Source organism: Pinus tabuliformis, chromosome 3_1, assembly GCF_031772625.1.
Source record: "Pinus tabuliformis cultivar Carrire ecotype Pingquan chromosome 3_1, CPIR1, whole genome shotgun sequence".
In the NCBI taxonomy this organism is placed as follows: Eukaryota; Viridiplantae; Streptophyta; class Pinopsida; order Pinales; family Pinaceae; genus Pinus; species Pinus tabuliformis.
The window spans coordinates 929,869,266-929,894,951 of record NC_142301.1 but is presented as its reverse complement, the minus strand read 5'-3'; the positions used below and the strand labels follow the sequence as shown (position 1 = coordinate 929,894,951).

The following is a 25,686-nucleotide window of genomic DNA, read 5'->3' as shown; positions in this document are numbered from 1 at the left end:
TTTAAGGGGTCATACACACGGGTTAAAGCACATTTGCTTGGGTTAAAAAACAATGGGGTTCGAATATGTAGTGGCCCACCTAAAGAGAATGGGAAAGATGGAAATGGTTTAAGCAAGGTAAAAATTGCAAAATATCAGAGAGAACAAGAAGAGGCAGATGCTAAAGCAAATGAAGCAAATCCTGCCTCCCATTTAAAACACCCAACAAGGTTGGGAGCATCTTCATCAAAGCCTCCACTTTATTCTCATGGAATTGTCGGGTCAAAGCGGTCAAATTTGGGACCGCTTGAGAAGAGTTTTAATAATGATGCTCGAGAGATAGCAGATGCAGTTGTAGCCCAATGCATTTATGCAAATGGCCTTCCCTTTAACCTTGTGCAATCTCCTTACTGGGCAAAGATGGTAAAATGTTTGAATGAAGCCCCAAGAGGGTACAAGAGCCCTGGGTATGAGAAGATACGCACCACATTGTTGAGTGCTCAAAAGTTAGATTTGGAGGCTAAATTAGCCCCCATTCGTGATTCATGGCTCATTTCAGGGGTGTCCATCATTTCTGATGGATGGAAAGATCAAAGAAATAGGCCTTTGATCAATGTGATTGCTCAGAGCCCACATGGGGCAATGTTTTTGAAGGCAGTGGATTGTGAGGGGCAGGTGAAAGATTCTCAATTCATTGCTAACATCTTGATTGAAGCAATTGAATTGGTGGGGCCTGAAAATGTTGTCCAGGTAATAACTGACAATGCAACGGTGTGTAGAGCAGCAGGCCTAATTGTTGAAGGCAAATATCAACACATTTTTTGGACCCCTTGTGCTATGCATTCATTGAATCTCATGTTGAGCAAGTTGGGGAAGCAAATTGAGTGGATTCGAAAAATATTTGAAGAGGCAAAAGAAATTCAAGCCTTTATCACAAACCACCACATGTCCCAAGGCATCTACAGGGAATTTGCTAAGTTGGAGCTCCTTAAGGTACATACACTTAAACTTTAAAGTTTAAAGTTTATTAAATATTTCATAAATTCTAATTTGTGACTTTAAATTCAAATATCTAAATTGGATTCTCAAATGTCATGATTCGTGAATCATAATAGGTTATTCAATCAAATTATGATTTTTGATTTTCAAATTGATTGAAATTTGAAACATTGGCAATTTGACACCTGCAGGTTGCTGAGACTCGATTTGCTTCTCACATCATAGTCTTAACAAGACTCATGCAGGTGAAAGATGCATTACAATCAATGGTATGCAGTTCTCTTTGGAATCAATGGAGACAATCCCAATCTGATAGAGCACAAGCAATGAAACGGTTGGTTGTTGATGATGAATGGTGGGATAAGGTGGAGTACCTCTTGGCATTTACTAAGCCAATTGTGGATTTGCTCCGTATGTTTGACACAGATATGCCTAATCTGGGACAGGTGTATGAGGGCATTGATTCCATGATAGAGAAGATAAGGTTGGTTATAAATGCCAAGGAGAATGACCCAGATGAAATCTTTTACAGAGAAGTAAAAGATATATTGATCAAAAGGTGGAACAAGATGACCACCCCATTGCACCTTTTCTCCTATGCACTGAATCCACCATATTATGCTGCAGAGTTGCTACGTGATCCAGAAAGAAGCACACCAAACAAAGACCCAGAAGTCGCAGAAGGATTTAAAAATGCTTTTAGAAAGCTTTTTGTAGATCCTGAAATTGGGCTTCGGATTCATGCACAGTTTTCTCATTTTGTGGGATCAGAGGGTTGGGGTTGTGATATTGTGTATGCGGGACAAGAGCAGATTAAGTCCAATTGAGTGGTGGAACTTCTATGGTGGGGCACTTCCACATATCCAAAAATTGGCCATCAAGGTCTTGTCACAGGTTGCTAGTTCTTCTTCAGCAGAAAGGAACTGGAGTACATACGGCTTCATCCATTCAGTGAAGCGAAACCAGTGTTACTTGGGAGCGGGAGCGGGAGCGGGGAGCGGGAGCGGAAGCGGGAGCGGGAGCGACCATTTTCAGAAGCTCCCGGTTTGGGAGCGAATCCCGGAGCGATTTTTTAAAAATATATATATTTTTTATATTTTTTAATTTTTGATACATATATGTCAACAAAAACATGTAGAATGATGAAATAGACATAAAAAACATAAAAAAACATAAATTGATCATTGAACCATATCACATCAATCATCTAGAAATTATAATCGTCATCAACCTTAGTAAAATAATAAATTAAAATAACATTCAATTCAATAACATTTATCATCATTGATCACCAAAGTAACAAGTTGTACTTGTAAGCCAAGTTTAACCATTACAAGAAGTAATATCGAAGATATTTCTAAGTCCTAACTTCTAACTGTTAACATGATATGAAATGTTAAAAATTTATAAAATGAAACATGAATAATGAGATGAAATGAAACAACTTTAGTCTTTCACAAAGCATCATATTCATAATTCACAATCATTACCAATGAGTTATAATTGCCAAGGCCCAACTTCAAACTTCAAATTTTCATTGTCACAGTGATATAATGTTTACAAAAAATATCATAATGTCATAATGATATGAAAGAGTCAAGAGTCAAGAGTCAAGGACTCAAAACTCAACACTGAACAGTTATGAAAACTAAAGTGACAAGTCTAATAGAAACTAAAAAAGACAAGTAAACTGTAAATCTACAAGTGGCCCTTGCCACGAGAGTCTCCAGGAGTATAAGTAGGTCTTGGCGGTCTTCTAGGAGTCTCCCTCCCAGACCGACGACCAGAACTAGAGCCTCCACGCGAGGGTGTCGATGGAGGTGGCGACAGCAATGGAACAAGACTCGGGCCCCGAGAACTGCTACTGGATGGTGGAGGTGGAGGTGGCATGGCTGCTGCAGCTGCTTCAGCTTCATCCCGTACAAGCTCATCTTCTAGTTCTTCCATATGTACAATGCCATCCTCTAAATTGTCGTCCTCAGGGTGACTGTCCCAAATTTTATATGTGGGATCTTCATTAGCCCGATCACAGTAATGGCTCAACAACCTCAAATTGTAGTGCACATAAACCAAGCTTTCTGCTCGGTTTTCGTTGAGCCTGTTTCTTTTCACATTATGTATATAACTGTAGGTGCTCCAACACCTCTCTGCAGAAGAAGAATTTACAACCTGTGCAAGAACTTTCAATGCCAATTTTCGCAAAAGTTCGTCGCCGCCATATGTTTCCCACCATGTGAGAGAATCAAATTTATCTTTGTCGTCCATTGCATGGAAGTTACCATACAAACCACTGCCAGTGAAGTATCTGCCTATTTCAAGGCGCACAGCTGCACATTCCTCCCTGTCAGGCACCAACTTTTCTAATGCATCCAGATATCCTTTAGTTACCTCTCGATCTAAATGGGGTTTGGTCCTAACACCACCCCCTGCTGCAGGTTTGCCCAACCAAGAATCTGAGTAGTATTTTGGCGTAAGGATATACGCCAAGCAATGTAGTGGAAGGTTAAGCTTTTTCCACCGTTCACACACACAATCGTGAATCAGATTGTACAAGTCGGGATCTCTGTTATTAACAATGTCTTTTATTTCCCCCAACATGGTATCCATTTGCTCATACACCTCGCCAATCACTGGTTTGTCTGTATCTGCAAACCGAATCATGTTATAAATTGGCTTGGTGAAATCCAATACCTGTCTCACAGCTGTCCAAAACTGCCCATCAAGAGCGGCCTCCTCCACCGTTTCAAAACCTGCAATGTCAGCTACATTTGTAGCCCTTTCCTTTAACACCTGCCAATTTGGACTTGATACCATGCTAGCTAAACCCTCTCTTACCTTCAAAAGGCGCCTGAAGGTGAGGTAATAGCTACCAAATCTAGTCCTCGCAATCTTCAGCAACTCCAATCTCGAGTGACTGCGAAAAAGGCCATGGGTATTGCTATGATTTGTAATAAATTTTATCATTTTTTTTCCTCTCTTGTACAAATCCCCAATCCATTGGTATTGTTCATTTTTGTTTTTGACAATATCATGCAACAGAAGGTTCAATGTGTGAACCAAACATCCAGACCAAAATATGTTCGGGTATCTATCCTCAATAATTGCTCCCGCTGCCTTACAATTAGGAGCATTATCAGTGATGACTTGGATGACATTGTATGGGCCAATACGCTCAATTGTTTCAAGCAATGCTTCTGCAATGTTGATAGCGGTCTTGAACTTGTCTGAGTAATCATGTGCAGCTAGAAAAATGGGACCACTTCGGGACACAGCAAGAACACTTATCAATGGCTTGCCTTTTACATTTGTCCATCCATCAGATACAATGGACACCCCATTGTCAGTCCAAGAACTTGTCATTTTATTCAAAGAATGTGATATTTTTGCTTTTTCATGATCAAGGCCAACTGTTCTTGCCTTGTCATACCCAGGGCTCTTGTATCCTTTAGGGGCATCATTTATGGCAGAAACCATTTCGTGCCAATAAGGTGAGCGTAGAACATTGAATGGTATCTCATTTGCATAGAGGAACCTGTAAATTTTTGAATCCACATCATTCCTACACCCCTCATCAAGGAAATCTGATATGGTTCTACGGCGTAAAGATGATGACCCTGAGCCTCCATGTCCATATCCACTGCCTTGGGAGGATGCTGAAGGAGTTCTTTGTGAGCTTGGTTCAAAGAAACCCCTTGATCTTTTTGCTTTGTATTGGGCGTCCTCCTCTTCCTTTATGTATTTGGCTCTATCAACTGTTGACACCGCGTCGCAAGTTCTGATTCCTATTTGTTTCTCTCCATCCCATGCCCTTTTCCCGCAAAGGTGTCTTCTCAAACGGGTGTATGAGCCTGTGAAATCAGTGTTGCAATGGGGGCAATGAAATTTAGTGGTTCCACCCCCTCTCCCTGTTTCAGGCCTCTGAACATATTTCCACAATGGAGTTTGGTCTTGTTTAGTTTTTTGACCCTCATGTTCACCCTCCACATCCTCCTCACTGGGGTTTTCACCTATTTGACTTCCTCCGGCTTCTTCATCCACCTCTTCAGTTTCAGGCCCCCTCCGTTTCCTACTCTCCACCACCATAATAACCAGAAAGGGGACCAGGAAGAGGAAAATGCCAATAAAAATGCTCAGGTCCATCGTGTTTGATGTTTGTAGGGTTTGAGTCTTGAATCTGCAAATTAATTTAGTTTATTGGGATTAATTCATTTAATTTATTAATTTAATTTAAATTAATGATCTTTAAACTCAAACAGGTAAATGAAACTAACCAAATTAACTACCTAACCAGCTAAACTAACTAAATGATTAAGTTACTTACCTCTGCAAGCTTGCTCCTCGCTCCTCGGCACTTGCTCCTCGCTCCTCAGCTCTGGCTCCTTGCTCCTCAGCTCTTGCTCCTTGCTCCTTTGCTCTCAAACTCAACCTCAATCTCATTAGAATGATTTTGTTTTGGCCCATTGGGCTTATAAATCCAAAAAAATTTGTTTAATTTTTTGTTTTTTTCGGGTCCGCGGATTTTTTTTCCGCCGAATCGCTCCCGGAAATTTAAAATTCGCTCCCGGAGCGTTTTTTAATGCCCGGGAGCGATCAGGGAGCGATCGCTCCCCGATCGCTCCCGGGCATTAAAAAGCGCTCCGGGAGCGCGGGAGCGATCGCTCCCTGAAGCGCTCCCTCACAGACCAGGGAGCGCAAATTTTTTTACGGGAGCGCGCTCCCGAAAATCGCTCCCGTCCGGGAGCGATTTGGGGAGCGCGCTCCCGAGCCGCTCCCGAGCCGCTCCCGCCCGGAGCGCGCTTCGGGAGCGGGTTCGTAGGGGGGGGGGGCCGCTCCCCCGCATCACTGAGCGAAACAAATTGGGCTCTAAGAAGGCTGAGGAACTAGTGTATATTCATTCAAACCTTCGCCTTCTGTCACACAAGAGAGATGAATACAAATTTGGGCCCACCAAATTATGGGACGTGGAACCAGAGTTGCCTGACTTGGATATGACATTGAATGCCATGTCTCACATGAGTTTGTTTGATTCGGAACCATCACTGGGAATAGGTGCATCTTCAAGTGGACATGGCAGCAATGTTCCCAGTGCCACTTCTAGAGAGGATGTGGAAGTGGAACATTATAGTGGCATGAATGAAGACATATTTGATGATATGTAAATGTAATTTATGATGGTGTTTTAACTTTTAACTTTTGAACAACCATATGAATTATGAGTAATGATAGTAGACTGCCAGTCATAGTTCATTTTGTACTTTCATAGTATGTAGTAATTAGTATGCATTATTAATTTTGGTAATGATGTTGTTTGTGTAACTTGTCATGTTGATAACTTGAGGTTTGAAATTTGAAACAAAAACTTGATGATATGTTGAAACTTGAAACTTGAAACTTGAATCATGAATGTTATAATAATCGTTAATGATGATGGCAATGTTGAATGTTTATGCCATATGGCATACGTTGAAAGTTGAAACTTGAATCGATGATGATGAATCATGAATCATGATAGATCATAGATGATAATTTAGATTCTGAAATATGAATGGTAATATGAATTTTTTATTTTTAATATATCTATATATATATATATATATATATATATATATATATATATATTATGTGTCGTTTACTGCCGTATCATATCCAGATTTTTTGAAAATTTGCCGTATCCGTTTCAAACCCCGTACCCGTATCCGTTCTCGTATCCGTTTTCTGGTAACTTAGATTTCAAATGTTCAGCAGAGAGAGTACAGTATTTATAAGTCTAAATGACATGTCAGCAAAAAGATCCAGAGACCCTGTCTTAAACAAGAAGATGGCTTAATTAATAGGCTGCAATTTTAGACATTCTGTCATAGAGATAAGATGATACCTTCCTGAAGATCTGGTTAGGGCTTCTTGTAGAGATGCTGCTGAACTACTTAACAGTTTTAAAACCCTTCATCTTAAGTGCGGCTTGCCATGATTAGCATTATGGTACCCTTCACTTATTGGACAGAGCTCTAGACATGTATCTCGGCCTTTTTATGAGAAGAAATGCTTGCGGCCCCTCATTGACACAATGGATCTGCAATGCGTCTTCTCTTTATTATTCATAAGCCAGCCCTCAGATTCAGCCGTCCATTCAGCTATAGAAGTAAGACTTGCAATGCTAAATATGCCCATACGAAAGAGACCAGATCAGTGGAGACCCTAATTGAAGCATCTCGGCCTAGATGCAGAAGATCAACCCAAAACCAGAACTATCCTTCGTCCTCCTTGAGTATGGCTGCCTCAGGCATACCTTGGAGACCCTTTTAGATGATGCAAATGAAGATGGAGGATGCCTCTATATATATAACAATTTGTCCTTATGAAGGTGAAGCTGACCTTGACATTTGGAGGTAATGGAGGATGCCTCTATATATATGACAATTTGTCCTTATGAAGGTGAAGCCGACCTTGACATTTGGAGGCAAATGTGAATTTCAAATTTTCAATTTTCCAGCTTTAATAAAGCCATGACTTGTAGAATTGCTTTTAAATAAATAAATATTTTCCCTTATCCAAATTTGGTGTTCTTTAGGTCGATTTTGGTCCTCTCGAAAAGAGGAATTCAATGCCACAATTATCTTCCTCAAAGGAGTGATCCAAAGTGGGATTTGGCCCTAGTTTCCAATTTTAACACTCGTAGCTTACATGTTGTGTCCCTTGTCTATTTATGTTCTTGCATTGGTTAATGTTTGATGAAGAAGAACACTAATAATCTAACATGAAGAAGATCCTAATCTAAACAAGTAAAAAGCATTCACAAGCAGTCACCAAAGAAGAGAAATCATCTAATACTAATGCCCTAGATTTCTCAGAATGGTATAAGACCTAAGGTGTTGAAGTCAAAGGAAGGGCATCTAATCAAAGAGACATTCAAGGATCGAGTTTCAAGAAGGCCATTAAAGCAAGTTGAAGGTTATCAAAGCAAAAGATCAAGATCTAAATTGAAGAATCAAACCCTAGATCAAAGAAGCAATCTGCAATAGCAAGAGCTTTGTTTCTATAGTTATCACCAAAAGGCCACAAAGACCCTCATCAAGTTGTCTACAAGGCAAGATAGCTCAAAGGACTTTAAAGATGAAGATCACATCATCTTGGAGAAAGTCGAAACCCTAGAAGCATTTCTGATCTACACTACAAGAGAAGTTGAAGTATATTGAAGGCAAGAAGGCATTGTCATCATTTTCAAGGTTATAAAGCAAGCAAGGATCCTCTCCTTGTCCTTGAAGAAGTTCATCCAAAGAAGCAACAAATCATTCTCATCAAAAGGAGCAACCTTCTCTACTGAAGAAAGGCTTTTTCATTTGGAAGAAGATCATCCAAGAGGAGCTCTAATACATATTCTTCAACCATCATCAAAGTGATCAAGGTGAAGATTTCATCTTCACTTGTCAAGTAAGTATCTTTCATTCTTTAATCAATTTGGTAAAATGACTTTGTGTTTGCAAGGAGATCTATAAGTTGGATGGGTCATCGAAATTCCCTGCATGGAAAAGGAGGAGAAATATAGTAATCAAAGAACGTGAAGTCATTGAACATATCGATGGATAAGTTTCCTCTGAATTCATGGCAAGGGATTCTTATTAAAGGACCCCTCATATAGCAATATCGGCGATATCAAAGAGATGCATATGATAAACTTGTAAGAAAACTCTTTGAAGGTGTGGTAAAGAAGGTCACATGACTCAGATTTGATCCACACAAATTAAAGGTATCAAAGGATGAAGGATATCTTCATAACATCTCAACTACGAGATCTAGGAGAGATAAGAAGATAATCATCATTGATCTATAATGCACTATCTTATGGACAAGGTAACAGATATCCATGAGGATAAGAAAGTTACCTCATTCAACAACTTGTGATTTCTAAAGACAAGTTGAGGGCAAAAGTGTTGAAGGATCAAATAAAAGGATTCAGACACTTTGTCGAAAGGAGAGAAGAACATAGCTAAGATTCAATGCTATGAACATTACAGGAAAGATTGTCCTTAGCTTAAGAAGGATAGAGAAGAAGTCCATTTCACCGAAGAAGTGGAGGAAGCTGAAAGAAGGAAGTCCAAGGAAGAGAAGCAATACAAGCAAGTGCTCGTGACATCACCATAGGGAAACATGAAGGACCACTGGATCAAAATCGATGGTAGTCAACTTTGAAAGATATAGCTCTTTGTGACCTCGTTGAAAGGTCAAAGGAAGAAGTCATCCAAGACAAGACTCATTATACATCAATTTAAAGGGGAAACATTTGCTGAATAAGGATATGCGAGATGGAATCCTCATTAGCGGATTCACTGATCTAGAGAGGAAGCAAGCATTTCATCAGGAACTCCAACTTGTGGAGTTCATGGGATGATGGTATTATGACATGAGAGATGAAGTAGATCAAGGGGTTGAAGATCTTTTCAATCAAGGAAGTTGTTATAAGAAGCCTAGATAACCTAAAGGTAAATAAGGTATGCTTGTATTTAATGTTATAAAGTCATGTCGTATGGTTGCAGGTAACAAGGATCACTACTTCTATTTTAAGAAGCATGATCAAAGGAAAGGAATCTCCTCCTATGAAAGAATGTCGGAAGGCATGAGTCACGCTAGATGAAATCAATATAATATGTCCTCATATGAAGTATGAGGTGGTTGACTACGATTAAGGAACTCTGAAAAGTGTGTGAAAAGATAGGAAGAGATCGTGATAATATGCAACGAAGGTAGAAGGCATTCAACATTCGAAGTCCAAGAAGATTTGAATAGAAGATCTCCCAGAAAGATGTCAAGACTGTGATGAAAATCAGAAAAAGATAGAGACCCTTGACACTGAACATTTGTGGGAGATGTGTCAATCTGCATGCAGGATGTTGATACTTACAGGAAGATGTCATGGTGAAAGATCATCACAAAGGTAAATCTGATTTGAAGTGTTCAGTGATTATTTTTTAACTAACATCTGGTTGGGCTTATGTAGGACTGTCAAAGGGAAGATCTGTGAATGACTTCCAAGCAAACCATATAGAAGGATGTAATGTCCTTCCGAGAAATATGGCATGAAAGCAAAATGACATGAAGCAAAGCCAAATGGAAAATTTGATGGATCACTTTCTGATGAGTTAAGGACATGACTAACTCATGGATAAAAGTGATGGATGATATGTGCCCTATATATAGAAGTTCCCAAAAGTTGAAGACTCCTTAAAGAAATTCATGACATCGAAGAAAGGATCTCTTCATGCAGCTGATTGTTTTAGGATCTCCACATGAAGAGCTGCTATAGGTCCCTAGTTAAGAGGGAGCCTGAGAAGAAGTTTCTTACTTGGAAGAAACTCAGAAATTCCTAAGCCAGAAGCTTAGGTACATTCCTCTGTGATAGGAATGAGTACATTCCTTTAATGGAATAAAACCTCCTAGTATAAAAAGGAGCGATAGACACGTTGTTTTGTTCTTCACCTGGGAAGACAGAATGGAGGATTGTGTAATCATTTGGCATCTGATGCTCTTGTGGGATGAGATAAGGCATCCCATGAAAGAGTAGTCGTGGAGGACTGATATTCTTTTGGGACTAGGGAGTCCAAGAAAAGAATAGTCCTTATGGAGCATATCCTGAGAGAACCCTGCTAGGGTATGTTTCGAGAGAGACAATGATGAGTATGTCTATAATCATTGGTCTCGCCAGTGTTGTGCTCTGATCTTGTGGAGAGATAGAGTTGTTAGTTAAGGCCTTGCTATATAACAATGTTGGTTGGTATGATGCTATACAAATGAGTTACAAATCTGAATTCTTCTTATGAGAAATTCTTCAGATTGAGAATGACCAAGTACCATTATGAATACCTCCCTAGTTAAGAGGGAGTGTTGAAAAATGTAACTAGGTTCGGCCTTCATCATGACATGTAATTGTGACTTTTGTAAATGATGTAATAAAGGAAATAAATTTATTTTTGTATTCCTTGCTTCATGGGTTTCATGAGCAAGTGATTTTATTTTAAATGCTCCCATTGAGAGCCTTAGGATTTGTCATTAAAAGTCAAAAGAATTAATGTCATGTATGAAGAGCTCTTCTTGAGCATGTATATGTCTAGAAGTCCTCCAATGACAAGCACATGGTTCTCCTATTCAAGTAGGCCTCCAGATGAATTAAGTAGCACATTTCGGCTTACCTAATAAGATACATCCCTTCGGTATATGACATGTCGGCTTATATGTATGACAAAATTCTATATATAGGCGTGTAAGGATCTGCATTTCAAAATCACCAAAGTTCGGGTCATACTCTGAATTCGATGGGCAGTCACTGTAGTCAGTTCAGATAAGATTGCAAAAGAAAGTTCGGATAAGAAGCTCGGACTAAGGTACAACAGTCAAGGAATTCAGATGTCTCTGTAATTTCGGGTGAATAGAAGCAACAAAGAAGATGACTATTTCAAAGATAAAGTTTTGGTGTCCTAGCAAGGAATCACAATTCAATGAAGATACTACAGTTCAGTGGAATTCGGAACCTTCTGTAATCACACTGACAGCAAGAGTCTTTGTGCTACACAGTTTGGACAAGTATAGATATATTACAATTCGGTGCTAAAAGGAAACTACAGTTCGGTGATCTAAAGACTAAGTTTCGGTGCAATCTCAAGAAGGACTCGATGCCATCACAAGAAGTAAGGTCTCGGTATATGACATCAAGGAGGCCTCACAAAAGGAGATCACGATGTGAAGACAGTGACAAGATCTCGATGGTGACAATGTCTCGATGATAAAAGGGTTGAATAGGAAGAGGAGTCCAGACGAAGAAGGTTGATTGTCAAAGAGAACATGTGTCTTAGTCTTGGAGGGGCAAATAGGTCAAGGGTCTTAGTCTTGGTATTTGTCAATTGGAATCTCTATGAGAAGAATTTGTGCGGGTTTTCCTCTCAAAGAGTGAGAGGTTTTGGCCCTAGCTCATAGCCTACATGTTATGTCCCTTGTCTATTTATGTTCTTGCATTGGTTACTGTTTAATGAAGAAGAACACTAATAATCTAATATGAAGAAGATCCTAATCTAAACAAGTAAAAATCATTCACAAGCAGTCACCAAAGAAAAGAAATCATCTAATACTAATGCCCTAGATTTCTCAACATAAACTACCATATCAGCTTAGCTCTACCCTTTGCACTATTGCACTTGAGTCTCTCTTGTAACCCTTGTTCACCTTAGAATCCAACCCATTGGATAATATTGTTTAACCCATGCCATGCATCTACCTGACATTAGAACCTTCTAATGATGGGTGATCCTACACTTTAGCACCGTTTTTCCTTTTTGCAACCATCCCGAGACTTGTCCCTTAGGAAGTCCCACTTTCTAAGATTGACCATTGAACCCCATTGACTCTCTATCAATTTCTATCCTAAACCTACTGGAAATCCCACTCATCCTATGTTTGTTTATCTGATTTGCACTACGCTACTTGCACCTTTTTGCTTGTTGGTTTTTGCTCCTATAGCTTGTTGGCACTTTCTCTACTCGGTACTCACATGCTTTTAAGCACCATTTATATGTGAACCGTCAACTTGCTAAAGGAGGCACATGCCAAGGTGTTCATATGTTGTTTCCCATTTGTTGCATTGGTTGCTTTCATCATCATATTCCCACACACATTAGGGAACCAATTGCTTGCATATATGCACCTCTCACTTTTTTGAACCACAATTGATACTTTGATTTCTTCATTTTCTTTTCAAAAAGATGAAAATATAAAAAACATCAAAAATTATAGAGATGGGATGAAACTAGATCTCATTTCAAATTCTTTTACTATTAGTTCAGGCAACCATTGGTGTTTCCCTTCAACAAAACATGTACAAATGAGTCACCAATTTGTGTCCTACTTGATTAACATGGACACTAGCTTTTGTCAAGCCCAATTTCATGTTGAAACTAAATTTTTGTTTGCCCTTGCCAACCTTTACTCACTCACCACCCAATTCATTGGTTGAGTTAGTGCTCCATTGCCCCTTTGAAGTCAAACATTGCTCAAATCAATCTTTGCCTGATTGCTCCATGCCAAGGGAAGCCTTTCATCACCCATTCCATGATGCCAATTCAAAGTGTCAAGTCTTAAGCTCAACACTTATCAATGTAACTTTTACCTCGTGTTGATTGAAAGGACTTCATCATCGTCTTTCTTTCAACAAGTCATCTCTTATCAATCATACTACATTTTCTTTAGGGGTTGATCTAGAAACTTAGTGCCTTGGTGTTTGTTTTTTTCATTGGTGGTCTACCTCGCATTTGGAAGTGCTTTACATCATTCAACGTTTGACCAAATGATTCCTTCCAATGTTCGACTTTAGCGCATCTAATCACACTATTCTTCATTGCCATCATTGGTTGGTTAACTGACATCTAGCAACGATTTTCATTATAAGTCTCTAACTATATGGTTTATCCCATGTTCGGCTTCGCCTGATTAACCAATTGTCGAGATTCATACATGAGGCTAGTTGGTTCTAAATTCTAGGTTGCAAGTTTTTGAACACAAATAGCTCTCGTTCAACATTTGAGCTTATACATGTGAGGCCTCCCAAATTTGGGCCTTCTTTGTACCATATTTTGTGCCCCTTCAAGGTATCGTCGTCTCAATTACTCGACAAATGTAATAAGCCAATGATGTATTATGACTTGACTTGGCCCATTATCTTGCTCTACCATGGTCCATTCATATTCAAATCAAAACCTTAATCATGATCCCATGGTTGTAAATGTAGTTAGACTTGATCATTATATGAGCATATGAACACCCACCTCATGAAAAGAAGAAATATTTTATCACTTAACCTTCCCTCTATTTGCAAATATCCTTGACATTTTCCTATGGTGGTCTCCTCACCAAGATTTTTCAAGTCCATACTATGATCAAAAAGCGTGATGTATTTCAGCCATACATCATGGGGCATTCGTTATCACTTGGTTTCATCAACAATTAATAGATAATGATCTCTCCCAAATAGATTTACATTTGATCTAAGGAGCACACAAATCAAGGCCCTTTAATGTTCCATCAAAGTCAAACCCACAGGAATTTCCAAAGTTATTGTTCATTCCAACACTGCCACATGATCAAATGACTTGGCCTCATTTATTAAGACGACTATTTTTTTCTTCAAAAAGCATGTGCCATCCGCATAAAGGTGTAAAGGTCATATGGTTTGTAATAAGTCAATAACACTTGAAAACATATACATAATGATACATTATTTGACAGACGCAAGGGGATGGTTATTTTGAGCCCCTAGATTAACTATAAAAATGTAGCTAGTTTTACCCATTTTTTATCTCTTTAGTTGTTTATCCTAGACTTCTTGCCAAAATTGAACCCTCTTTGAGTGATCACCTTTAATTTATCCCCATAGTGCAACTGTCCCTTTGTGAGGTTTGAGGAGTGCACATCTTGATGTTTGATCCTTCTCCCACTAAAATGATACATTAAGATGTTGACTAAAGAGAGTCTCATTCACAAGGGACTTAGAAGATGAGGAGATTCAACGTTATCGCACCATATGTGAAGCATACGCTTTGTAATCTTCTAATTTCATTATTATAACGATGTGTGGTTTTATTTCCATTGTTTGAATACAAGACCTACATTGATCAGTTTGTTTGGCATGTGTGCAAGATTTAGGAGAACATCACATGTGTAGCAGCCTTCTCTCCCTATTCGTCTAGCTCAACAACTGACTTCTAGAGATCTTCAATGGAAACCATTAAAGGGTATTTTTTATTTTTCTACTACAAGTACATTCTTTATTATTACATATTTCAAAGGCTTGCCTATTTTGTGGTGGTGTAAAATATATTTTAGATTATTATTTCTATTGTGGTGAACGATTCCACTACTAATTGAAGGATCCTATCCCATTTGTGTTGTACTCTTGCTACTCACAATGTCTCACATGCTTCATGACAAGCCTGTAAATATCTTTTAAATCCCTTTGTAGGCCAACTAAACCAGAATCCAACGCTCAAAAACAAATTACATCCCAAACCTATCACAGATTGAAACCTATGGAATTCTAGTCAAAACATTGAAATCACCTAAAATGATGATGTTAACCAATGAGGAGTACTAGGAGATCTCAAGGTAAATATTTAGGCAGCAATCCCCATTTGAATGGAATATGAAACTGAGAGAACCAAGAGGAAAGTAGTGGATAGGTATAAATGATACAAACCCGACCTCATATCCGAGCGTAGGTTCACTTAGAACCCACTAGACCCAGTCTTCTGTCTAAAATGGCGCTTCTTCTAGCCCACAAGATATAAATCCCTTTATAAAATTTAATTACAATGGGAGGAGTTTAAAAGGGTGTCGTGCACTTTCTTCTCTAGAACAGGACCTTCATGACCCTATTTCATTGTTGCACTGGCCTTTGTGGCATCGTTCCAAATACCACAATGCTCCAATACTAATACCTTGGCAGCCTTTCTTTCCCTGTGCATACCTTGCCTTCCCTTTGTGGTCAAAGCCCTTCAGATAGCCCTCGGAGCCAAGCTCCTTATTCTTTATTTGCACCTGGAACCAAGTGTTATGACCAAGCATTGAATCTAACATGTCTCGGCCTTTTCAGCCTGGCGCATAGCCTTGGTGCTCCATCTTTATGTGGTCAGGTTAGGCGTCAGTCAGGTGGGCTCCACCTACTCTGATCCAACCGATGTTGCAACAATACTCAATCTATGAAACCCATCAGGTATTCAAACCCCCGAGCAGTTGTCCCATGCCACATCAACTTTACGCTTATTGGCTCGGCATTACTCTTGTGCGCTTCTCCTTTTTACTTCTGGTGTTAAGTCTTCCAGCCCACTCTCATTAACCCGACACGAGGTTTGAAATGTTTTGAAAGGTTGTCGGGGTAAGCCCATTGAGCAAGACCCTCTTGCCACACCTCTGTGCTTTAAACTTATATGAAGGCTCGCGTAAAGCCGCCAAGGTATGCCTCCCGGGTGGGGTCCGCCTTACCACATAGGCCCACTCTTTGTAGCCCAACTTTTATTAAAAGGTGACTTAATAATGCTGCTGAGTATAAGTCCCCGAACAAGGTCCACTTACCATTGTCCACGTTTTTGCTTGTAATATATATACAAAGGCCCGTGTAGAGTCTAGCACTCGAAGGCTTGGCGCCTTATCACATTCCACTTGTCTTGCCATGTCCACCCAATGCCTAGTCAATCGACGCTCCCTTCTCTGTCTCTCCTTCTGTCAAGCGTAGTATCACGACGCTGTCAGTTGACGAATCTTGGTCGCTTAGACTTGGGGTTCCAAACAATTCTTCTCGGTTTTGGTCCCCGGGATGATGTGGCCGATTGCTTTCATTCCGTCTCCTGACGTCGTTTTTGTTGGTTTCGACATTGTCACTTAACAGATTCTTTGTCAACGCCAATTACGCTAAATATTGGCTCCTCTCGGCTCCGTGTTTGACTCTCCCTTCGGCTCTGCCACATGCTTCTATTGCAACTCCAACTGCGCTCCAACTTATTCCCTCTACATTGTGCGCATAGCACTACTCCAGTCCTCCCACAGTGCTTCTCAACTGTATTGCGTGTGTAGCACTACTCCGATCCTTTCACAACCCTTCTCGGTTGTACTATGCACGTAGCACAGTCCTCTGATATTGTGAATAATGCAAATGAATTGCACAAGTCCCTCCTGAGCTTCAGCACACGTGCAATACATAGATATATAAACAATGCTCGGTATTCATAATAAACAGGAATTTGTTCCCGGGATACACGCGAAACCGAGTGTTCTGCCTTTATATATATAATTAAAAAGAAACGAAGGCCCTTGGCCTGAAACACAAATATTTGGTCCTCTTCGGCCTTATGGCCTCTCTTGGCCCTCGAGCCTCTCCTCTCTGTACACACACCCCTTCCTCTTACGCACACACCTTCTGCCTATCCATTCCATTGTAAATTTAATTACATAGTTTACAAAATAGGATGTTGAATTGATTTAGGTTCAGATCCACAAATCCATCAACAAATCCCTATTCTAGGACTCTAGTTCCACTAAATCCTCTCATAAATCCAACTAACTCTAAGATCTCTCCAATTCTCCAAAATACTCTTGAGATCTCTCTTATTTGAGAAGATATAGTTACATCAATCCTCACATTTAATCACTTATGTACAATTCTCTAATAAGCATAGAAAATACAATAAATTAAATAATTCCACACACTTAGGGAACCAACTCCCTTTGGTAAAGTAAAATTTTGACTTGGAGGTAAGATGCTCCTACATCAATAAAGCTTATCTAGAAAAATGAGGGAAAATCCCTCCCCCCCAAAAAAAAATTTGTATCCACGTGTGCCTAGGCCAAACAATGTCATGGATGAGGCATGTAACTCCACTGAAACCACAAACACCACCAAATCTCCATGTCCCATGTATACATGTTGAGGCCCAATAATAGCATGCAACATGAGGGGGTGTTCTCATGAAGCCCTCATGCATCTTGGTGACAAACATCAAGTCTTGTGTGGAAAGCACATTGTGGAAGGACCCTGAATAGGACTAGAGTAAACCATCATAATTCCAACATCTAATGGAGATAGAGGTTGTCACACACTTCACTCAAGAAGTGTTATTTAACAAGCCAAGGTTGAAACCAACAAGAGGAAGGAGGGTTTCTAATCACAACCCAAAGGTCCTAATTCGCAACCTGTTTGTTTGAACTTTGTCCCTTGTTTGCAATCATATGTTCTCTATCATTCCTACATTCTTCTATCTATAGCATAGTTGCGGGGGAGCGCCCCCCCCCCCCCTCGAACCCGCTCCCGAATCGCGCTCTGGGCCGAAGCGGCTCAGGAGCGCGCTCCAGTTGCGATTTTCAGGAGCGCGCTCCGTAAAAAAAATTTACACTCTCTGCCCTGTTCGGGAGCGTTTCGGGGAGCGATCGCTCCGTCGCTTCCGAAGCGATTTTTAACGCCCGGAGCGATCGCTCCCCGATCGCTCCCGAGCGTAAAAAATCTCTCCGGGAGCGTTTCGACGGGCGCCAGGAGCGATCCGGCGGAAAAAATTCCCGCGGACGCCAAAAAAATCAAATTTAAAAAAAAAAAAAAAAAAAAAAAAAAAAAAAAAAAAAAAAAAAAAAAAAAAAAAAAATTGGTTTTAAAAGCCCAATGGGCCTAAAAAAAATTCATTGTGACTTCATTGAGCAAGAGCAAGAGCAAAGGAGTGAGGAGCAAGTGCTGAGGAGTGAGGAGCAAGTGCCGAGGAGCGAGGAGCAAGCCTGCAGAGGTAAGTAACTTAGTAATTTAGTTAGTTTAGTTAGTTACGTAGTGATTTAGTTAATTTAATTTAGTTTATTGAGTTTAAAAATCATAAATTTAAATTAAATTAATAAATTAAATTAATTAATCCCAATAAATTAAATTAATTTGCAGATTCAAGAATCAAAACCCTACAAACATCAAACACCATGGACCTGGCTATATTTCTTGGCATTTTCCTCTTCCTGGTCCCTTTTATGGTTATTATGGTGTTGGAGAGTAGAAAACGGAGGGGCCAAACTGAAGAGGGGGATGAAGAAGCTGGAGAAAGTCAAATTGGTGAAAACCCCGGTGAGGAGGAGCTGGAGGAGGGTGAACATGACCCTCAAAAAAACTAAACAAGACCAAACTCCATTGTGGAAATATGTTAACAGGGCTGAAACAGGGATAGGGGGTGGAACCACTAAATTTCATTGCCCCCATTGCAACATTGATTACACAGGTTCATACACCCGTGCTAGAAGACACCTCTGCAGGAAAAGGCAATGGGATGGAGACAAACAAATAGGAATCAAAACTTGTACAGCAGTGTCAGCGGCGGATAGAGCCAAATACATAAGGGAAGAGGAGGAAGCCCAACACAGATCAAAAAAATCAAGGGGTTTCTTTGAACCAAGCTCACAATCACAAAGAACTCCTTCAGCATCCTCCCAAGGCAGTGGATATGGAGGCACAGGGTCATCATCTTTAAGGCGTAGAACCATATCAGATTTCCTTGATGAGGGGTGTAGGAATGATGTGGATTCAAAGGTTTACAGGTTTCTCTATGCATGTGGGATACCATTCAATGTTCTTCGCTCACCTTATTGGCACGAAATGGTTTCTGCCATAAATTATGCCCCTAAAGGATACAAGAGCCCTGGGTATGACAAGGCAAGAACCGTTGGCCTTGATCATGAAAAAGCAAAAATATCACATTCTTTGAATAGAATGACAAGTTCTTGGACTGACCATGGGGTGTCCATTGTATCTAATGGATGGACAAATGTAAAAGGCAAGCTATTGATAAGTGTTCTTGCTATGTCCGTTAGTGGTCCCATCTTTCTAGCTGCACATGATTACTCAGACAAGTTCAAGACCGCCATCAACATTTCAGAAGCATTACTTGAAACAATTGAGCGTATTGGCCCATACAATGTCATCCAAGTCATCACTGATAATGCTCCTAATTGTAAGGCAGCGAGAGCAATTATTGAGGATAAATACCCCAACATATTTTGGTCTGGATGTTTGGTTCACACATTGAACCTTCTGTTGCATGATATTGTCAAGAACAAAAATGAACAATACCAATGGATTGGTGATTTGTACAAGAAAGGCAAACAAATGATAAAATTTATTACAAATCATAGCAATACCCATGGCCTTTTCCGCAGTCACTCGAGATTGGAGTTGTTGAAGATTGCGAAGACCAGATTTGGTAGCTATTACCTCACCTTCAGGCGCCTTTTGAAGGTAAGAGAGGCATTAGCTAGCATGGTATCAAGACCACATTGGCAGGTATTAAAGGAAAGGGCTACAAATGTAGCTGACATGGCAGGTTTTGAAATGGTGGAGGAGGCCGCTCTTGATGGGCAGTTTTGGACAACTGTGAGGCAGGTATTGGATTTCACCAAGCCAATTTATCACATGATTCGGTTTGCAGATACAGACAAACCAGTGATTGGCGAGGTGTATGAGCAAATGGATACCATGTTGGGGGGAATAAAAGACATTGTTCATAATAGAGATCCCAACTTGTACAAACTGATTCATGATTGTGTGTGTGAACGGTGGAATAGGCTTAATCTTCCACTACATTGCTTGGCGTATATCCTTACGCCAAAATACTACTCTACATCTTGGTTGGGCCAACCTGCAGCAGGGGATGGGGTTAGGACCAAACCCCATTTAGATCCAGAGGTAACTAAAGGATATTTGGAAGCATTAGAAAAGTTGGTACCTGACAGGGAGGAATGTGCAGTTGTGCGCCTTGAAATAGGCAGATACTTCAGTGGCACTGGTTTGTATGGTAACTTCCATGCAATGGACGACAGAGATAGATTTGATACTCTCACATGATGGGAAACATATGGCGGGCATGGACTTTTGCCAAAATTGGCAAAAAAAGTTCTTTCACGGGTTGTAAATACTTCTTCTGCAGAGAGGTGTTGGAGCACCTACAGCTACATACATAATGTGAAAAGAAACAAACTCAATGAAAACCGAGCAGAAAGCCTGGTTTATGTGCACTACAACTTGAGGTTGTTGAGTCATTACTGTGATCGGGCTTATGAGGATCCCACATATAAAATTTGGGACAATCACCCAGAGGATGACAATTTGGAGGATGGCATTGTAAATATTGAAGAACTGGAAGAGGAACTTGTAAGGGATGAAGATGAAGCAGCTGCAGCAGCCATGCCACCTCCACCTCCACCTCCACCATCCAGTAGCAGTGCTCGAGGTCCGAGTCTTGTTCCTTTGCTGTCGCCACCTCCATCTACACCCTCACGTGAGGTTCTAGTTCTGGTCGTCGGTCTGTGCGGGAGACTCCTAGAAGACCACCACGACCTGCTTATACTCCTGGAGACTCTCGTGGCAAGGGCCACATGTAGATTCTGATTTACAGTTTACTTGTCTTTTTAGTTTCTATTAGACTTTAGTTTTCATAACTATTGAGTTTTGAGTCCTTGACTCTTGACTCTTGACTCTTTCATATCATAATGATATTTTTTGTAAACAATATATCACTGTGACAATGAAAATTTGAAGTTTGAAGTTGGGCCTTGGCAATTATAACTCATTGGTAATGATGTGAATTATGAATATGATGCTTCGTGAAAGACTAAAGTTGTTTCATTTCATTTCATTATTCATGTTTCATTTTATAAATTTATAACATTTCATATCATGTTAACAGTTAGAAGTTAGGATTTAGAAATATCTTAGATATTACTTCTTGTAATGGTTAAACTTAGCTTACAAGTACAACTTTGGTGATCAATGATGATAAATGTTATTGAATTTTCAATTTTGAAAGCTTGAAGTTGAAACTTTAAGATTGAATTTGATGAATCATGATTCATGAGACTCAATATGTTGCAGTTGTAATATGCATTTTACTAACTTGTGGACATGGTTGATGACGATTATAATTTCTAGATGATTGATGTGATATGGTTCAATGATCAATCTATGTTTTTTTATGTTTTTTATGTCTAATTCATCATTCTACATGTTTTTGTTGACATATATGTATCAAAAATTAAAAAATATAAAAATATATATATATTTTTAAAAAATCGCTCCCGGATTCGCTCCCAAACCGGGAGCTTCTGAAAATGGTCGCTCCCGCTCCCGCTCCCAAGCAACATGGATCTATAGTCTTATAAGATTGACATCAAGAAAAATCTTAATAGGGAGTGAAGCGAGCTACTTCTTAGCTCTCAAGGTATGCATGTAGTCTTCCAAGGAGCAAGGAGCCTAAACCATCACAAGTCTCGCACGTAATGGAGATATAGGTTGTCCCATCCTTCACTTGATGAGAGTGTCATTAAACAATGCAAGACCAAAACCAATGGAAGGATGGAGGGACTCTAATCACAACCCAATTGTTCTAAATCACAATCCATTTGTTTGCTTTCCTATCTACCTCATATGTTCTTTGTCCTTCCCAAATCCCTCACATGTAGTCTCATAAAAACAGCAACAAGAAAAATCTTAATGAGTGCAATGAGCAACTTTTTGGATCTTTAGGCATGCAAGCAATATTCCAGAAGATGAAATGAAAGATGGAAGGTGGTGTTTGAGAAAACCAAACTCTATCTAGGTTGATGCATTTCAAATACAAAGTGCCTTCCCTTTTCAAACTTGGTATTTACAAACAAAGGTTCCTTCTTCCCCTTAACCACCTAAACTGGGCACCAATACCCATCCACTTATTCATGTAGGGACACTAGACAAATAACCACCTCATCCTTCAAGTTTTCTTGCAACAAATTTCAATCAGCATGTTTATCTTTATTTCTTTAGAAACCATCATATATTATACTTCATGGAAAAAAGAGTTACATCCTAGAACAAAAAGAGTACAACAATCTAATAATAGTATATCAAGGAATTTCTTCTCCTAGAAAGGCCAATCAAAGTGAGTCCACATCTTTGTGGACAAATTTTGTTTTGACTTTAGCAAGCAAATCCTATTCCTACTTAATGTACGTGAATTCCGTTATGCTAAGAGGAGATAGTTATTTCCACAAAAAGAAAATAGCAAAAAACAAAATTGTGTTCCATGAACTGCAATTGTCTCTAATTATCCAAGTTCCCCCAAGAGGGGACCTTCCAAAGAAAGTGCAACAGTGAAAAATAGTTAAATTCAGCCTCAAACCATGCCCAAAAGGTCTTGCTAGATGGACATCTCCAAATTACATGCTCAACTATTTCAACCCTACCACAAATCACACATGCAACATGAACACTAATACCAATACTTGATGAAGCATAAGCCACCCACACGCATTGTTCTTCACAAATGAATGGGACTACTGAATGGACTAGCACCTCCTTACCCCAACTTGCTTCAGGGTCCCTCACCCCCCACCTTTGTACTCACTCCCATAATGGTTGGCTGGGGGATTCTATAGTCTTCAAATTGTTTTATTTGTTGTTTTAAGTGTTGATTTTCAAGCTCAATATTCTCGATCTTAACATCCATGTGCTTGAGAGTTTCCATGAGGGTCTTGATTTATACTTCCTACTATAACACTTCTTTTGGTGGATTAAGCACTAAAGGAATAATAGTTGGGATGTGTAAGGATTCAGAACCCCTATCAATGGTAGATTTTCGGTAATCAATCCACCAGTAACCATGTTGGTCCTTATTGGATATTCTACCCAAGAGAAATCGACTTGGTTAGACCTGCAAAGCACCTGAATCAACAAAGATTGGTGAAACTGTGCAAGAGTTGGTTAATCTGTGCAAGAGGGATAACCTATTTCTATAATTGTAGTGCCAACTTGTGTTTTAAACAATCACCAATTTATATAACAAGAAAGTTAGGGTTGTCCCCAACAATGAAATTCTAGAGACTTACAGGAAGTTGACGATTAGTAGGCTCACTACAGTGCAACTCAAATTTGACTTGCCTCAAAGTTAGTGAGGAGTTCAAGGCAAGAAAAGCAGAGTCCAAACAGTGACAAAAAAGCAAAGTGGACTCCTTTTGGCCCTATTCCGAAGTAGAAAGCAAATGTAGGGAAGTAGAGAATATAGGTTAAGGAAAACAACAATGAGTTCAACAACCCATAGCCTCGTGAGCAGGGAAATGAGTCAACTCCTACACAATAAAAAAGAAAGATTGACAAGTTAGGACAAGAACAAAGTCGAGAAAGCATGCCAACTCCAACAAATCAATGGACTGAGCTCAAATTGCAAGGCACTCTCTAAAGGACACTATCAAGGTTTGCATGGGCTGCTTCACAATAATTGATGATGACAAGGATAATGATATCCATTCTCCCATCTCTTCCTCTATTTCTATCTTCGATCTTGAGTACTGTCTCTTCTCTTTCAAGGGTTTACCCCTTCAATTCACCCATGACATGTATTACTCTTTGTTCTTGTACTTCATACTTTCATTTGTATCTTTTTCATCTTTTAGTATGTGGGAGTGATCTTTGCATTAAGCCCACTTTCCAGTGATCACCAGCCATACATTTTAGCTCATTGACATATTCTTTGGACATTTGTAGACATTAATGAAATTACCGTTTGCTAACATCGAGGAAGAAAACTCAGTTGGAAACCCTAAGTGAACGTTTCAAGTGGTCCCCTATATATATCCTCAAGAAAGTTTGAGGTCTACAGAGTTTGTCTTTAGCTTCTTTTGTATGTCAGGTACTCATCTATTAATTATTTACATAAGGAAATACATCCATTCTTTGCTGAGGGTGGTCCCCAATAAAGGCTGCACCTCAACTTTCAAAAAATGTGTTGTTATTAGAATTCATCTTTCTCCGAAACTGGAGGATTTGAGACTTTAAGTTGGAAATAAAAATACTAGACACAAACAAAGAGCTGTGATAGTCAATTTCAAAAGAACTGTAAAAAACTGAGATGGTCAGAGCACCAAGATGTCATTCTTACGAATCTATGACAACATCAATCCGTTCAATTGGGTTGTTGGCTTTATCCTTGGCCTGAACATTCTTCTTTTTAATGGTTGCCACTGCCACCTCAGCTGCCTCTATGTCCTCGACACCATCCTCATTACCTTCACTAACAGCCTCATAAACATAGATTATCTTAATGATTTGGTCATAATTACTATCCAGAGCATCGAATCTATCCAGGATAGCCTTGTCCTGGTTGTTTCTTCCATAGCACAGACTATGAGCTCCTTAATATGCCAGTATAGGTCAATGGTCTAGGTGTGTTTGGACTCACCGGTTCTCGAAAACCCAGTGTTTGAGATACAGACCACCAATTGTTTGGCAATTAGTTCAAATGGAGGGTGATGATGCTTCACTCACACTATTCTGTATAGCCTCCACTTGTCTGAAAAACATTGAAAATAAAGCCTCAGTAGAAGCCACCAACATCACAAACCACCTGAGTCACTTAAGAAGCCCAAGCACCCACCAAATTCTGAGCATTACATTGCTGGAACAACCATGCCTAGCCAGCCTCTTCTGCTTCCCCTTTTCATAGTTGAGTGCCACACTAAAATTTTGAGCAATGCTTTGCCTATAAGCCGCCATCTCTACGACATATTCAACCCACCAAATCACAGCTCCTTTTCTGCTAAAAACTTCAATCATCAAATCACCTTCTTGCAAAATGAAGAGTCAAAGATCAGAGTCACTCCACTCCATAGTGACTTGTTTGAATCAATGTTGCATCAATCGTTATCAAGATATTATCGGCGAGGGGAAAAAATCAGAAAAAAATTGTAAAAATCGGGAAAAAATCGGAAAATACAAAAATATTAATCTTTTTTCATTTTTTTTTTAATATCTAAAGCATCTACAACATAAAATAAATACATTGACACATAAATATGATAAAAGAACTAATATATAAAATGTGTAATATCATTTCTAGTGTTACATCACAGTGTCACACATAACAGTGAATCATGTCCTGAATAGTAAGTCCTGACCCCTGACTCCTGAGTCCCAAGTTAGCCTCAAAATATCAACAAAAAATATAATAATGTATCTCATATCATGAGTCATAAAGTCATATACAATGAAATGAAGTTAATGAACCAAATAACTAAAGTCTAATACTACGGATTTCCTCTGCCCCTCTAGATGTAGATGTCGGTGGAGTTGGCAATGGACTCTGCTGTGCTCTAGAAGCTGAAGAACTAGGAGCTACAGGAGGTAGACCACGTCCT

The 25,686-nt window shown here is 39.5% G+C and overlaps 1 protein-coding gene across 1 annotated transcript in view; it reads right to left on the bottom strand.

Annotated features, from left to right (window-relative positions):
- Nucleotides 1–25,686, bottom strand: part of LOC149190802 (prohibitin-1, mitochondrial-like) — a 65,823-nt gene that overhangs the window by 27,800 nt on the left and 12,337 nt on the right. The gene's annotated exons all lie outside the window — the stretch shown is intronic.